The sequence below is a fragment of the Lontra canadensis genome, unplaced genomic scaffold (genome assembly GCF_010015895.1).
Source record: "Lontra canadensis isolate GAN:19392208 unplaced genomic scaffold, GSC_riverotter_1.0 scaffold1, whole genome shotgun sequence".
In the NCBI taxonomy this organism is placed as follows: Eukaryota; Metazoa; Chordata; class Mammalia; order Carnivora; family Mustelidae; genus Lontra; species Lontra canadensis.
Window position 1 is genome coordinate 11,651,297 of NW_022630995.1, and position 14,071 is coordinate 11,665,367.

General features: G+C 31.5%; 1 long non-coding RNA gene across 1 annotated transcript; it reads right to left on the bottom strand.

The window, feature by feature from the left end:
• Positions 1-624: 624 nt before the first annotated feature.
• On the bottom strand, positions 625-4,100 carry LOC116871443. The gene is made up of 3 exons (XR_004383409.1): positions 4,077-4,100; positions 2,495-2,512; positions 625-725 (listed from the first exon to the last, which is right to left on the bottom strand). It is a non-coding gene; the product is annotated as an uncharacterized LOC116871443 (long non-coding RNA).
• Positions 4,101-14,071: the final 9,971 nt, after the last annotated feature.

A 14,071-nucleotide genomic window follows, 5' to 3' on the forward strand; every position in this document is an offset into this window, starting at 1 on the left:
ATAAAATTTTATTAGGTAAAAAAAATGACTGCTACTTATTTTCTGTGTTTATTTTCCAATCGCTACACTTTGCAAAGATGATTATATTTAATCATCTTCAGAATTATGAAAACTAAGTATTATTACATTATTTTAAGTAAGCAAAAATGTCAGGATTTGAATTTAGGACTATTGGAAAGCAAAATCTATGCTCTATTTTTATGCATATCATGGGTATAACCAAAAGAAAGGCATTCAAAGATTAATAAAAGTGGAAGGAGAATAAAATTAAGTTTTATATCAGCGTTCTTTTTATTTTTAATTTGGAGAAAAAGCTTTCTTTTCTTACCATCCTAAAGAATGAATTTCACTTATAGAATAGATAGCACGGCTCCACATGATTCATTGGTTTAACATTAGCCATAGATACCACAGAAGATATCAATTTTCCATTTCAGTTTATGAGGGACTAAACACTGATTTGTCATGTTGATTCTACATCTGTTTCTATGGCATGTTCTGTAAACGATTTTCTTTTATGTCTTTCAGTAGAACACTAATATGCAGTAATTTAAATGAACTTACCACCACTCTGGCACAACATCAACGTTTTCAGTACTCTCAGAGGCAGTGGGTTTAGTGATACCGATGAAGGATGGTGGAAAAGCCACATACTGCATGATTTGTGGAAGAGAATACCAAGCGGCAAAAGGAAAAGCATCAAGTTGGTAGAATTGTTGGAAAGGCTAGAAGGAAAGACGAGTCATTGAAAAACAACAATGTATAAACAATTGCTGTTCTGGATCTCTGAAAATGAATCATTTCATTTCTGACATAGCTATTAGCAAAAAAAGAATGATTACTCTGTGAGATCTCTGGAAAGAACAAGAACCAGAATTACTTTCGAAGGCTGATAAAGCTTCAAAGTTGGAAGAAGTAACCTATTTGAAATACTTTTTGTGTTAGAGATTTGGGCCATGACACTGATTTTGCCAACCATACTACCTAGAGTCAATTTCTTTTGGGACATATGGAACATCCTCAACAATCTTTATAAGATTCACTAAATGGCAAGTAGTGGTTGGAGGGCTCCATGGCTGGTATGGAATTGACCAGTTCAAAAGGGTTGAACTGTTATGGCGGCACATAGTTCCTGATACTTGCTTATTGCCTTAAGAATGAGATCAGAGGGATGCCTGGGTGGCTCAGTTGGTTGGACGACTGCCTTCAGCTCAGGTCATGATCCCAGAGTCCCGGGATCGAGTCCTGCATCGGGCTCCCAGCTCCATGGGGAGTCTGCTTCTCCCTCTGACCTTCTCCTTGCTCATGCTCTCTCCCACTGTCTCTCTCTCAAATAAATAAATAAAATCTTTAAAAAAAAAAAAAAAGAATGAGATCAGAATCCCTAGGAACACCGAGAAATCAATGGAATTTAGGGCAGGGGAGAAACTGGCATCTGTTACATATTACTGACAATCTCATTTCACAGGTGAGAAAACAAGATCAGAGTGTATTTGGGCAGAGACATTCAATCTCTCTCCAGATGGTTTCTTCAGAAGAAAAGTATGTCAACCAGCTTGATAGTTTGAGATTCCTAAATATAAGCTGAATTTTAGAAACAGATCATGGGCATAAAAATATAAAATTAAGAAATACGTTAAAAGAGAAATTAATGTAACCATGGAGATTAACACTTCATAGTGCTTATAGCTCTAAATACAATGTTCCCATCAGCTGAGACACAGACTGGCACAACTTCCCTTCCAAAGAATAAAAACAAGTAGTTCTAATCTCTCATACCAATTAATATAAATTATCACGGAAGTTGGGAGTGAGAAATAACTGCTGGGGAAGAAAACAATCACTTCTAAAGTGTGAGGTTATTTAAAAACAAATATATTTAAACTTGACAGTATTGTATTATTACTGTGTAATTTATTAAGCAAAATATTACCAATTGGAGGAGGTTGTTTTGAGTCATTCTGAGAAGTTGTTGCTGTATAAAAGGAAATAAAGTACATTCTGAATTACTTAGACATTTGGTACAGCACATTCATTTTACAATGCACCAAGAATATAACATCATCTGTGATATTTAGGATAAACTATACTCTATGCCAGAATCATGAAGAAGTATCAGACCCTTTTTATTTTGCAACTTTAGAAAAAATGTTCAGGTAAGGCTAGGCTTACTATTGTTTGGAAAAACAAAGAATTTTTGAGGTTCAAATACTGGGGAAAATGACCTACTAATTTTCTAAGACTACATATTTTCTGTTCATGGCTATTTATTAATCATCTATTTAAATTTGATCTTTTAAATTTTTAAATATTTAAAAATTTATATTATTAATAAATATTAAAAATTTAAAATTTTTAAATATTATCAGGTGTGTTTAGTAGAACAATTTCTCTCTTGGGATATATTTCTGTTAAAAAAAAAGAAGCACATATTATAAAAACATAACACATGAAGGAAATATTAAAATATTCTAGATTTAATAAATAATCTTACCTGGGCCTGGATAGCTTCCTAAGGAAGAGAAAACATTTTATTTAGTATATTGATTTTGTTCATTTATGAATAACAAATATTTAGTAGGTACTTTCATTCATTCATGAATGACTATGCTAAGCACTGAGGACACAACCATGAAATATGATGAATACTATCGGCAAGACCAATAGTTGTGAAGGTTACAGTTTAGTCACATCATAACTAAAATAATAAAATATATCATTCCAGTAATTTCTTAGATCAGTAATGGTGAATTCCAGTGGGGGTACTGATATATATAAATTTATTTGGGCTTTATTTTAAACGCAAGCAACTTGGACACCGATATAAAAGTAACAATTGGGGTCCAAATTAAATTCATTATTGGCTTTACTCTTCCTACATTGATAACAGAAGGAAATGAAAAATGTAATTTTGCTACACTAGGACAGGACTTTTTCCTTAAAGTCTTAATTAAGTTGATTTGCTGTAACTAAAAGTGAAGGTTTTTTTTTTTCCCTCCCAAGTGAGTGACTTTATAATAATTAAAAGGATCAAAACTAAATAGTTGCACTGATTGATATGTTTCTGATCTATTCATACACTCAGCAAAAAGAGTTTAAGTCATTATAGTTCAAATGTGTATCTTGATAAAAGACCTTCATAAGGCTGTCAAGAAGTTAGTGAGGACAGCAAATTTTATAGACTGATAAGTTGAGGTAGGAGGAGAAGGAATGAACATTTTATTGGACTTGCTACAAGCCAGACTCAGGGTTAGCTAAATAGGAGATTGCTAATTCAATATTCAGAATAACATCAGGAAGCGAGAAAAACTATATTTCAATTTCACACACATAAGGAAACAGGTCCAGAGACAATTAAGTTCAACTTGACCTTTCTTTAAGAGCTTTGACAAAAATAATTTGAAGGTTTAAGACTTATGATTCCTCCTACAGAGTCTATACTGTTTCCTTAAATGGAATGTTTAATTGGCACATCTGTGTTCTCATAAGCAGGAGTGTTTATGGAGTTCCCCACCAGGGCTGGACTTGGGAAAATAAACACATGATAAAGTCCTAATATAACGCATCGTCAGAGAGACTATAAAAGGATTTGAAAAAGGGGCGCCTGGATGGCTCAGCCCTTAAGCGGCTGCCTTTGGCTCAGGTCATGATCCCAGGGCACTGGGATGGAGCCCCATATCTGGCTCCTTTCCCAGCAGGAAGCCTGCTTCTCCTGCTCCCACTCCCTCTGCTTGTGTTCCCTCTCTTGCTGTTTGCTGTGTCTCTCTGTCAAATAAATAAATAAAAACTTAAAAAAAAAAAGATTTGAAATGGAATTTAGTCAAAGTAAATTTCTTCTTGGTTAGTAATTACGGATACGATAGACAGCATTAGTCTATGCACAAATTGAAAGAAATGGCTTTGACAGAAAATATATAGGCAATCATATGAATAGTTTTTCAATTATTATTAACTACCAAGGCTAGAATAATTTTTTGAGAAAAATGAATAAATCTTTTGAAGTGAATCTAACTTAAAATTTAATGTATTTTAATTCTGCAGAATATGATTTTGTATTATAATAAATAAAATATTACCATCTGTTGTTGGTTGTGTTTGCTCAGTCTACGAAGCTGTTCCTATTCAAAAGAAAAAACATTCTTAGTTGCTTGGATACCATACAGTACAACCCTATCATTTTCAAGTAATGAAGCTAGAATCCTACAATGCTTTTCCCAGAAGTAAAGAATGAGGAAATATTAATTGTACCTCAGTGTTATTTCTAACACAAATAATTTGGACTAAATCAATTATTCCCTTTCAAAACAATAGAAAAACTACTTTCTTAACTTATTTTAAAGTTAAAATAAGATAAAGTACAGTCAGATATAAGTGACAGGCAATTTTACTTATTAGGTATCTTGTGTCAGAATTACTAAGAAAATTAAAAATGATTTTTGCTTTCTGACTAAAGATTTAGCCTTGGTCAAATGAAATAAAAATATTAGATGAACTGGGGAAAAAATGATGTGTCTGATATTAACCACATTTATCATTTACTTTATTTTATGGATTGTATTAACTGCTTTCACCTCATTTAATATTTATTTTTATTGTCATTTTAGAATTTAAATTATAGACTTATAGCAGATAAGTAAACTGTCTAACATCACATTCTGGGAAAAGCTAAAACTTAGGGGCAGATTCAAGTTTGGCCAAATCTATAGACAGTCATTTAAATACTAAGATATTCAGATCCAAAGCAGACTATACAATAAAAATATTCAACTGAAAGTGTGAATTAAATACCTGAGATAAAAAGTTGTTAGTGATATTTTCAGAGAGGAATCATCCAATATCTGCAGTGCATCAGACTACTTGTTATGGGTTAAATTTTAGCAGATAATGAGAAAGAGAAATAATTTATCAATCTAAGATTCTTATTCCTTGGTACATTTGCCTTTGATAAACTTTTAACGATATTTTACCAGATGGCTTTGGGAGAGTATGTCTTCTCTTGGAACTTGTTTCTGCTAAACAAACAAATATATTAAGTAAATTGTAACATATCTTGGATAATAGTGTATTTTAAATTTAACAAATATATCTTACCTCAGTGTTATTGGGAACAACTTCCTTCAAAAAAAATAGAAACAGGCACACTTTTAATTTTATGACTTATTAATTTATATTAAGGTATCAATACTAATTAACCAGCCACTCTTACTAAATAACTGTGGTTAATTGATTTTAGCCACAAATTCCTGCATAACTGAGACAGGATGAATAATTTGAGGGACATGTTATGTCAAGAATTCCTTTTCTCTTCTTGCTTTCACTAGGGAGGTTATTCAGAATGTTGAAGGTGGATACAAAATATTCACCTTTACTGAATTCACAGAAACTCCACATAATTGGGTTAGTTTTATTCTGTGATCCCAAAGTTAATAGCAGGACCTCAACACCTTCTATGCCTGTAATTTTTTTTTTTTCTATAGGTAAACAAGAGGCAAAGAATTTATGATTAATTAACCTAGAACTGGTTGATTTCTACACAGGATATAACATGTTTACATATTTGATTTAGAAGCATAGTCATTATTATAATTTTTAATGACAAGATTGAGTTCTACCAAAATCTGGTAAGGGCAAAATAAATAGGAAAAAGAAATGTCTGGACACTACAGATGGCCAGATATGATTGTTTGCCCAAAAGCAATTCTGTAATTTTGTCTCTGACAAATAGTTGTTTTCTTAAGTCCGTCAGGCTGATGTTAAAATTAGAATCAAGCGATACACATGGCACCTTGTACAATGAGACCTTATAAAATATGTAACCTTCATGATGCAACAAGCTTTCATAAATATTTCCTAACTAATTTGGATATTGAATTAACATAAAAAATCATTTACCTCACTTGATGAACTGCTGCTAGATGGCCTTTGCTAAGAAAAAGAAAACCAGTGTTACTGACCGTGAGACTTTTACAATTGGAAGGAAACTAGTTACACTTTCATCCTAGGTTGTTAACTCCTGGTTTCAGGTTTGAAAAAAAGCAATTGAAAAAACTCAGGGCCAATATAATGTATTTTTGTGTGTGTCAGTTTTATTTAAAATATACGGAGGGAAGAGAACAATAACTTACACAATAATTTAAAATGTTTTTTATTCAAATAAACACAGATATATAATGGGGTAACATGCAAAGTGTATATGGATTTTTGTGATAAAAATGAAGTTTAATTGTATATTCTTGGATATAATTTTGAAAGGACAAACTTTTAAAATAATTTAATCTCATTGGTGTTCCTTACCCTTCTCAGTTCACTGAAGTATTCCTGAGGGATACAAAAGAAAGAGAAACAACATTCGTGAACAGAGACATAAATGAATGAAGATCTGTAAAAAAATGTATTTTGCATTGTGCTGCTGCAAATTAAAATATAAATGTTTTTATGAATGCACTAATATTTCTTACTTTATCACTTCTAACACTAATTTCTCTTTGCTAATCTTTCTTTGCTTAAGCTGTACATAAATACGCACTTAAAATAATAAAATTTGTTTCACTACACTTTATTGTTATCTTTCATCTTGTTTAAATCATAATACTGAGTTCTCTTGATCTTGTCTGTCTGGTTCAATAAGAAATATCTATTTCCATAAAAAAGCAATAAAGAAATGGACAGCTCTTTTGGTGTAGGCTACAAAAAAAAAGAAAGAAAGAGAAGGAAGGAAGGAAGTAGGGAGCGAGGGAGGAAGTAAAGAAGGAAAGAGAAAGAGAAAGGAAGGAAGGAAGGGAGAAAAGTTAAAAATCAGTCAAAGTTGGGTTGCCTATCATACTTTTAAAATAGCAGTCTTGAAGTAAAATTTGTATTTGTGTTTTATTTGACATGTCACGAAACTACAGAAAACACAATACATAAAGGGGGTATTATTTAGAGATAGAGAATGTTCCATCAGATTGTGTATGGAAATTATGTGTTCTAACTAGGTTATGTAAAGGAAAACGTGAGTGTTTGCAAAGAGGCAAATGTGCAGGCACAAATTAAATTTAAAACAGCTTTTTAGTATTTGAATATCTGGTTTTAATATTCTTTGTGGGTGACTGGGTGACTGAAGGGAAGATTTGATCAAGCCAAGTGAAAAAAATGTTTATAGACTAAAATTAAAGTAAATTTCCCAGAAAAACATGTTTGTCTTTTAAGAAGAATAAAAGGATAATACTCACCAGAGGAGACCTGGGAACCTGTCTTTCTTTGAGAACTTCCTGTAGAATTAAATTGTGAATAATAAAAAAGTGAAGAACACACCCAAAAAGGAGCATGTTTGACCATTTGACAGCAAGTTATCAATTTTAATCAGGTAAACCAGCACATTTCTTAGGTAGAAGAGAAGATAGTTTTAGTCTTATGACCTAATTTTTGAAGCTAAAGAGACACCCTGTTTGGTTTCTTTTTTTTTCTTTTCTTTTCTTTTTTTTTTTTTTTAACCAGGCCTAGAGATTTAGTAAGTCTATGCTTAGTAAAATGTTAAAGGAGGAATTGAATAAGGATTTAATCAAAACAGAGATTTGAGAGAGTTATCCAAGTAACTGAGTACTTGGATACTCAGAGAAATAAAATTGGAGTGAAGAAGACATTCGCCATTCATCATAGCTAACAAAAAAGGCTGGAGGCTGGAAGGGGGTGTAGAATAAGAACTTTACCTCTCTGCTGTCTGGTTCATTCTGCAAAGAATAAAAAAATCAATAAAAAAAATATTAGTTCAATCAGTGGACACAGTAGAGGATCAATGGCTCTTGCAGAAATGTGTTGTAGAGGTGTCTAATTCAAGATCCAGTGTGTAAAATGAAATCAAATTATAAATCCCATGTTAGAGTGCAAGCAGAAGAAAACGAAGCAAGAATACATTAAATTAAATCATGTTAATACATTCTGTTTAATTATTTCTCTTGAATATTAAGGTTTTTATTACTAATAAATTTTTATGTTAAGTCCATGTTCCCTCTTCTCTGACAAAGTTTGTGAAAACAAAATTTGTCAGCACATCAAAAGGAGATACTGTATCTCAGTAAATGTGAAACTGTTTTATAGAGAAGAGAGGAATAGGTTTAGAGTCAATGTGTTATCAATACATCATCACTTAAATTCCATAGTTAGAGGGAGTTCTTGGAACATAGAATACTCACTTGAATGAGTTCTAAGTGTCTAAGAGGAAGTTTCTGTGAAAAACAATAGAGAATTGTAAAACAAAGCAAAAAAAGCAATCAAAATACACAATATCACAATAACATATACTCTGAATTTAAACATTGTTATTTAAGAAAGTTTCATATTTTAATAGTAAAAAGAATAAAAAAAGGACCATAACTATTTTATTAACAAAAATCAAAGCAAGATAGGTTAATTATTTTCTCTCTTTAGGAAACGGCAGAAAATTAAGAAACCTATATAAAATGACTAAAAAAAATTTCTTAAAATTAATCCAGAGTGATAAATTAATGATTTAGTTTCCTGGACTACTTATACTACATGATAGCTCTAAAGGTGATTTTAAACCATTATAAATTTGTGGAACAAAATATATGTTTTTCTAATTAAATGTTATTTGTCTGGATATTGTTTTTATCATCAATTTCATTATATAAAAATTTTTCTCAATCTGCATTCTGACCAGGAGACGAGGCTTAGATTGATTAAATGATAGCATAAAAAAATCTGATGTTTTCTTTGGAATAGGGGAGTAGAATCTGTTTTCTGAGGAACCTTTATTCATTTCATTTGTAAAAGGAAAAGAGAACTACTCCAATGACACGTTTCTGGGGACTTGGGTCTTTTTTCCCCAGTTTTAAGTCAGAGATTTCTTTCTATTGGTGCTTAGAGTGTACCACAAGCAAAATTCTACTGGGTAAGAAGTTGAGTTACTGGTGATTCTTCATTAACCTAATAGAGTTTGAGAGAGGCAGAGTCTCATCAACAGAATCATGTGTCAGCACTTCAGAAATGTTTTCTTCTATATTTGATAGCTGCAATGTCCAAATACCGCAGATCATTATTTTATGAGTTGTTTTCTCATCAGGTGGTCTTTGTTTATTCCTTCCCCCTTCATTAGTTCCATATCACAAGGGAACAGAATAACATGCTGCTTCCTGTAACTAATGGAATAGTTTTTTAAAAAAATTGTTTTTGAGAAGAAAGCTTCTTTTCATTTACCTTATCTAATTTCACTGTCTATGGTGACCATAATAACTTGATCTCTGAATCAGCAGAATCAGCCTCATTTTTTATGCACTGGGAAAAAATTGGTTGACACAGCCTGGCTCAAATGAGGGTTGACTTTGGTTCCAAAAGTAAATGCACCAGAACATGTGTCTTTATGTTATATTTTGTAAGGAAATACTGAGACCTATTATATGTCTATAAATATCCTAATTCTGTGAGGGACCCAGGAAAAGAGCCTAATTCTATTCTTTGATCTTATTTATTATGTTATGGAATATCTTCTTTTTTAAAAACTTTTTCTTTAAAATTTTTTTTTATTAACCAGTGCTTATATTTCAAGTCAGACATTTTATTAAGACTTGTGAAGCATTACCACGGTTTTAATATTAAGACTTTAATTAGAGATCATCCCATGCTTTAAGCTCATTATTCTCTATATTTTATGTTTGGTAAGATATCAGGTCATTTATAACAAGAAGCTACAACCTTCTAAATTCTCTACTATACTCACAGGCCTGGCAAGAGCAGCAGCCACTAGGCAGGTAAGGATGAGAAACTTCATGTTGTCAAGGCCTCTGTAAGAGAAATAAAAAGAGTTAGATCTTCTAATAAGATGAAAAAGAAATCCTTGATTTTCCAACAAAGGAAAATTTATGCTAAGATATGTCAATTTGAGAAGTGATATTTTAATTAACATGATTTTTAAAATTTTGCTATTCAATATAAATTTAGTTTCTGATTCCAGTTATCTTGATCAGTGCTTATTTTAAGAAATACAAATTTCTTACCACTATTTTTATCCACTAACATTCTATACCAAAACATTTGATTCTTAAATAGGGTAATATGGTTTTGTCAGAGGAATAGGGAATAATCAATATCTGAACACAATTTTTAAAAAATCCAAACTTTTCCTTCTAGGTCATCAGATTTGCTGGGGGGAGGGGGTACTAAACTGAAATCCAGTAAGAGCTAGCATTTAATTTTATCTGAAAATTTTGGAAAATATCTTCCTTCTTTAAATCTATTTCAGAACATCCTGCTCTTTCAGAATCTTCATGAGAAATTATATCAGTGCATTATGTAGAAACTATTAATCTCTGTCAGTAATTTTTCAAAAGAATCTAGCTATCACTTCATGTTTTGCTACACTGATATATCCATGACATGACTCTATGAAGATGATTAGACAGAATCATAAGATTCAGATATCTTGTTAGGTTGATTTCCAGAGTCCCATCAAATTGCAATAATCTACAACTACTGATATTTAAATGTGATAGGAAAGTGGTTCACAGAGAATGTTTTTAATAAATCATGTTATATATGCAGTTTGTTGATGCCTCCATCAACAAATTAATACTGACATTTTTATATATACTGCTTCAGTTTACAAACTGTATAATCTAAGCACATTAGTAAAGAAGGCAAATTTATAAGCCCAAAATGAATTTACTATTTTTATGCATTTGCATCCTTCCAAATTAAACCATCTTTACAAAAAGTAGTCTTTTATATCTATCATTGATATACTCTTTATAGAATTAATTTTTTTAGCCAAATGACATGAAATAAAACTTGCCTTGAAATGCTACCAGAAATGGTCCTTGCTATAGTAATTAAAAAGACCAGAAATTATTTTGCATAATGAATTTCCATGGAATGGGTAAAATAATTCAAACTACCTCCCCACAAGTCTCTACTGAAATTATATATTTACTTTTTCAATATATAAGGTTTTAGTTACTAAGTCATCAAAAAAAATTATTTGGTCTTTATAACACTATATTAATTTGTCACCTAAAGATCTGAGATGGATGGTGACAAAATTTGCAAATGCACCTTTAAACTACCAGTATCAATGTATCAAGAAGGTATCAATGTTTGCAAGCACATAGAAAATTAACAAATACATCTTAATGAAGAGTGAAAGAAAGATAGGCAATGTGAAATCATAGATTTTGTCAAATGTCAAAATCATACATTTTGTTAAATGTAAAGACAATACCTTGAACCCAAGACTGGGAAGAAGAAGCAAACTTGGTTGATGATTAAGGTGATGGCAGATATCTTTGCTCCACAGCTATTTAAACCTAGTGATTAATAAAATGCTAATTTTGTGGTTTCAGTTCAACCAATAGGTTTATTTAAATTCTAAGAATTTTCTCAAGCAGGAAATTAATTTTCAGTCTAATTTCTTTCCCCAGAAATTCTGAGGAGAGTTTCAACAAAGGAGTGATTCATACTATGATATAAGATTATAGAGGAAAGGGAATAACAGTATTCAAAATTAAAATACAAAAATTTCTAGATTTATGGTTATGGTATGAATGTGATTTTATCATGATTTTATGTTAAATGGATTATTGGAAAGATTAATATAGCAATAAAATTCTCTTTATTATCTTTTGAAAAATCCATTATCTATAAAGAAAATTCTTGGGACAAATTAGGGTCTTCAAAATTTTTCAGTTTTTACCAACATACTAGAGCATGAGGAGAATTCATTATTCATTTCCTCTTTTAAAACTCAATTTGTCACATATTATTTATTTTAATTATTCCCTTTATGGGGTAACTTACATTGTACGTGCTCAGATCTTTTTTTTTTCCAAAACAAAGAAAAATAAAATTATCCTATAAATTTTGGTAGTATTTTAAGTACATCACATAATTTTTTGTTTGCTCGTTTGTTTTGGGAGTACTAGTTGTGATAGCATTCATTAATTTAGTTATTAGATTGTTTAATTAAAAGTAATAATTATTCAAGAATTAAATTTTTAGGTGTTGTAAAAAGTAAACCATATCTGTGATTTCTCCATCCCTTAAAGTAAATAAAAGGGAAAAAAATGAAAGTCCCTTTCTCTAATCCTTAATTCTACTCCTAGAATGAGCTGGAATCATACATTTTAGAAAAAATATTACGGTTTTTAAAAGTTATTACTTTTGATTATCAGTGAGTTTTTCTTCTGGAAAGGAATCATGCCATATATTTTTGAATTAAAAAGATAAGTTACAGTGATATTTACAGCCTAGTCACAATCGTAAGACAGGGACATTATTCAGAGTTAAAAGAAATACCGAAGTGGTTCAGTCTTTCTACACCAGGAATCAGAGGAGACAGTGGTTTTCCATACTGAAGCTCTCTTTGCATAGTATCTTCCTTGTTGACTACATCATATCAATTTTAACAACTTACTAGTGTTTTTTATTGACAGGCCTACCTTGGAGATATTACAGGTTAGGTTCCAGACCACTGCAATAAAGTGAATATTGTAATAAAGCAAGTCAAATAAACTTCTGGTTTTCCAATATGTATAGCAGTTATGTTTACACGATGCTGTTGTCTGTTAAGAATAATAGCAGTATGTCTAAAAACCAATGTATATACCTTAATTTAAAAAATACTTAATTGCTAAAAAATACTAACCATCATCAGACCTTTCAGTGAGTCATCATGCTTTGGCCAGTGGAAGGTCTTGCCTTGATGTTGATGGCTGCTGACAGATCAAGGTGGTTGTTGCCTGCGGTTCAAGGAGCCGTAGTCTTGCCACATTGGTTGACTCTTCTTTTCACACATGATTTTTCTGTTTTGTGCAATGCTGTTTGATAGCATTTTACCCACAGTAGAATTTCTGTCAAAACTGGTGTCAATCCTCTCAAACCCTCTTGCTTTGTCACCTAAGTTTCTTAATATTCTAAACCCTTCGTTGTCATTTCAACAATCTTGACAGTATCTTCCCCGCGAGCAGATCGCATCTCAAGAAACCACTCTCTTTGCTCATCCATTAGAAGCAACTCTTCATCTGTTTAAATCTTATCATGAGATTGCAACAATTCAAATACAGTAATAAGGAAAAAGTTTCAATTATTGTGAGAATTACTGAAATGTAACACAGAGAGATGAAGTAAACAAATGCTGTTAGAAAAATGACTCTGATAGACTTGCTGGGCTCGGGTTTGCCACAAACCTTCAATCTGAAAAAATGGAATAGCCACAAAATGCAGGAAGGTGAAATGCAATAAAATGAGGCTTGCCTGTACTCCGATTCATCCAAGGGAGTAAGGACAAGCACCCTCAGCTACATTGTAACATCATATTTTTTGTCTTTTCTCAGTAGTGTATCCAGAATGGTTGACTTATTTTATGCCTTACTCAGAGGCACAATATAGAAAAATCTACTGTAATTTATACAAAGCTACTGTATCTTCGTTTGCTTATTTATTTTTATTCACTTATTTATTCATGGAGGTGAAGAAACTGGGCAAGGAACTGGAGATATAAAAGTTGAGCAAGACAAAATCATTGGCCTAGTACTATGGTGAGTAATTAACACACAAAAAGCAAATAATTTTATTATTTTTGATAGTCCAAAAATAAAGATTTGAATAGGACATCCAGAGTACCCATGAACAGTTCTACATGGGGGCCATAACTTTGGAGGCATTTGATAATAATAAGGCTTGTCGTCAAAAGGAAGCAATCAAATTTTAGGAGTGTCTAATCTGTCTCATAGGACAAGGCATCTCTCAGTGAATTTGTATATCAACCATGGGACTTCTCATGAATCCAAAATCCAAATTTTTCTATCTATAATCCCCAATGGATAAGGATTAATCTCTACTTTGTCTAAATTAGGTATTAAAGATAGTTAATTAGGTTTTAATTTTTAATAAATCATTCTTATCATTGTAAAATATAACCGTTTACTATAATCTGAGAAAACATGGTATCGTGTGTTCACTGTAGATTGTACAATCTACAGTGTCCTACAAAATTTTAGCCTAAGTTCACTTGCTTTTATTGATATTTTTCATTTGCTTTATCAGTTAAATTTGACCAGTTCCAACCATTAAAACAAAGCTT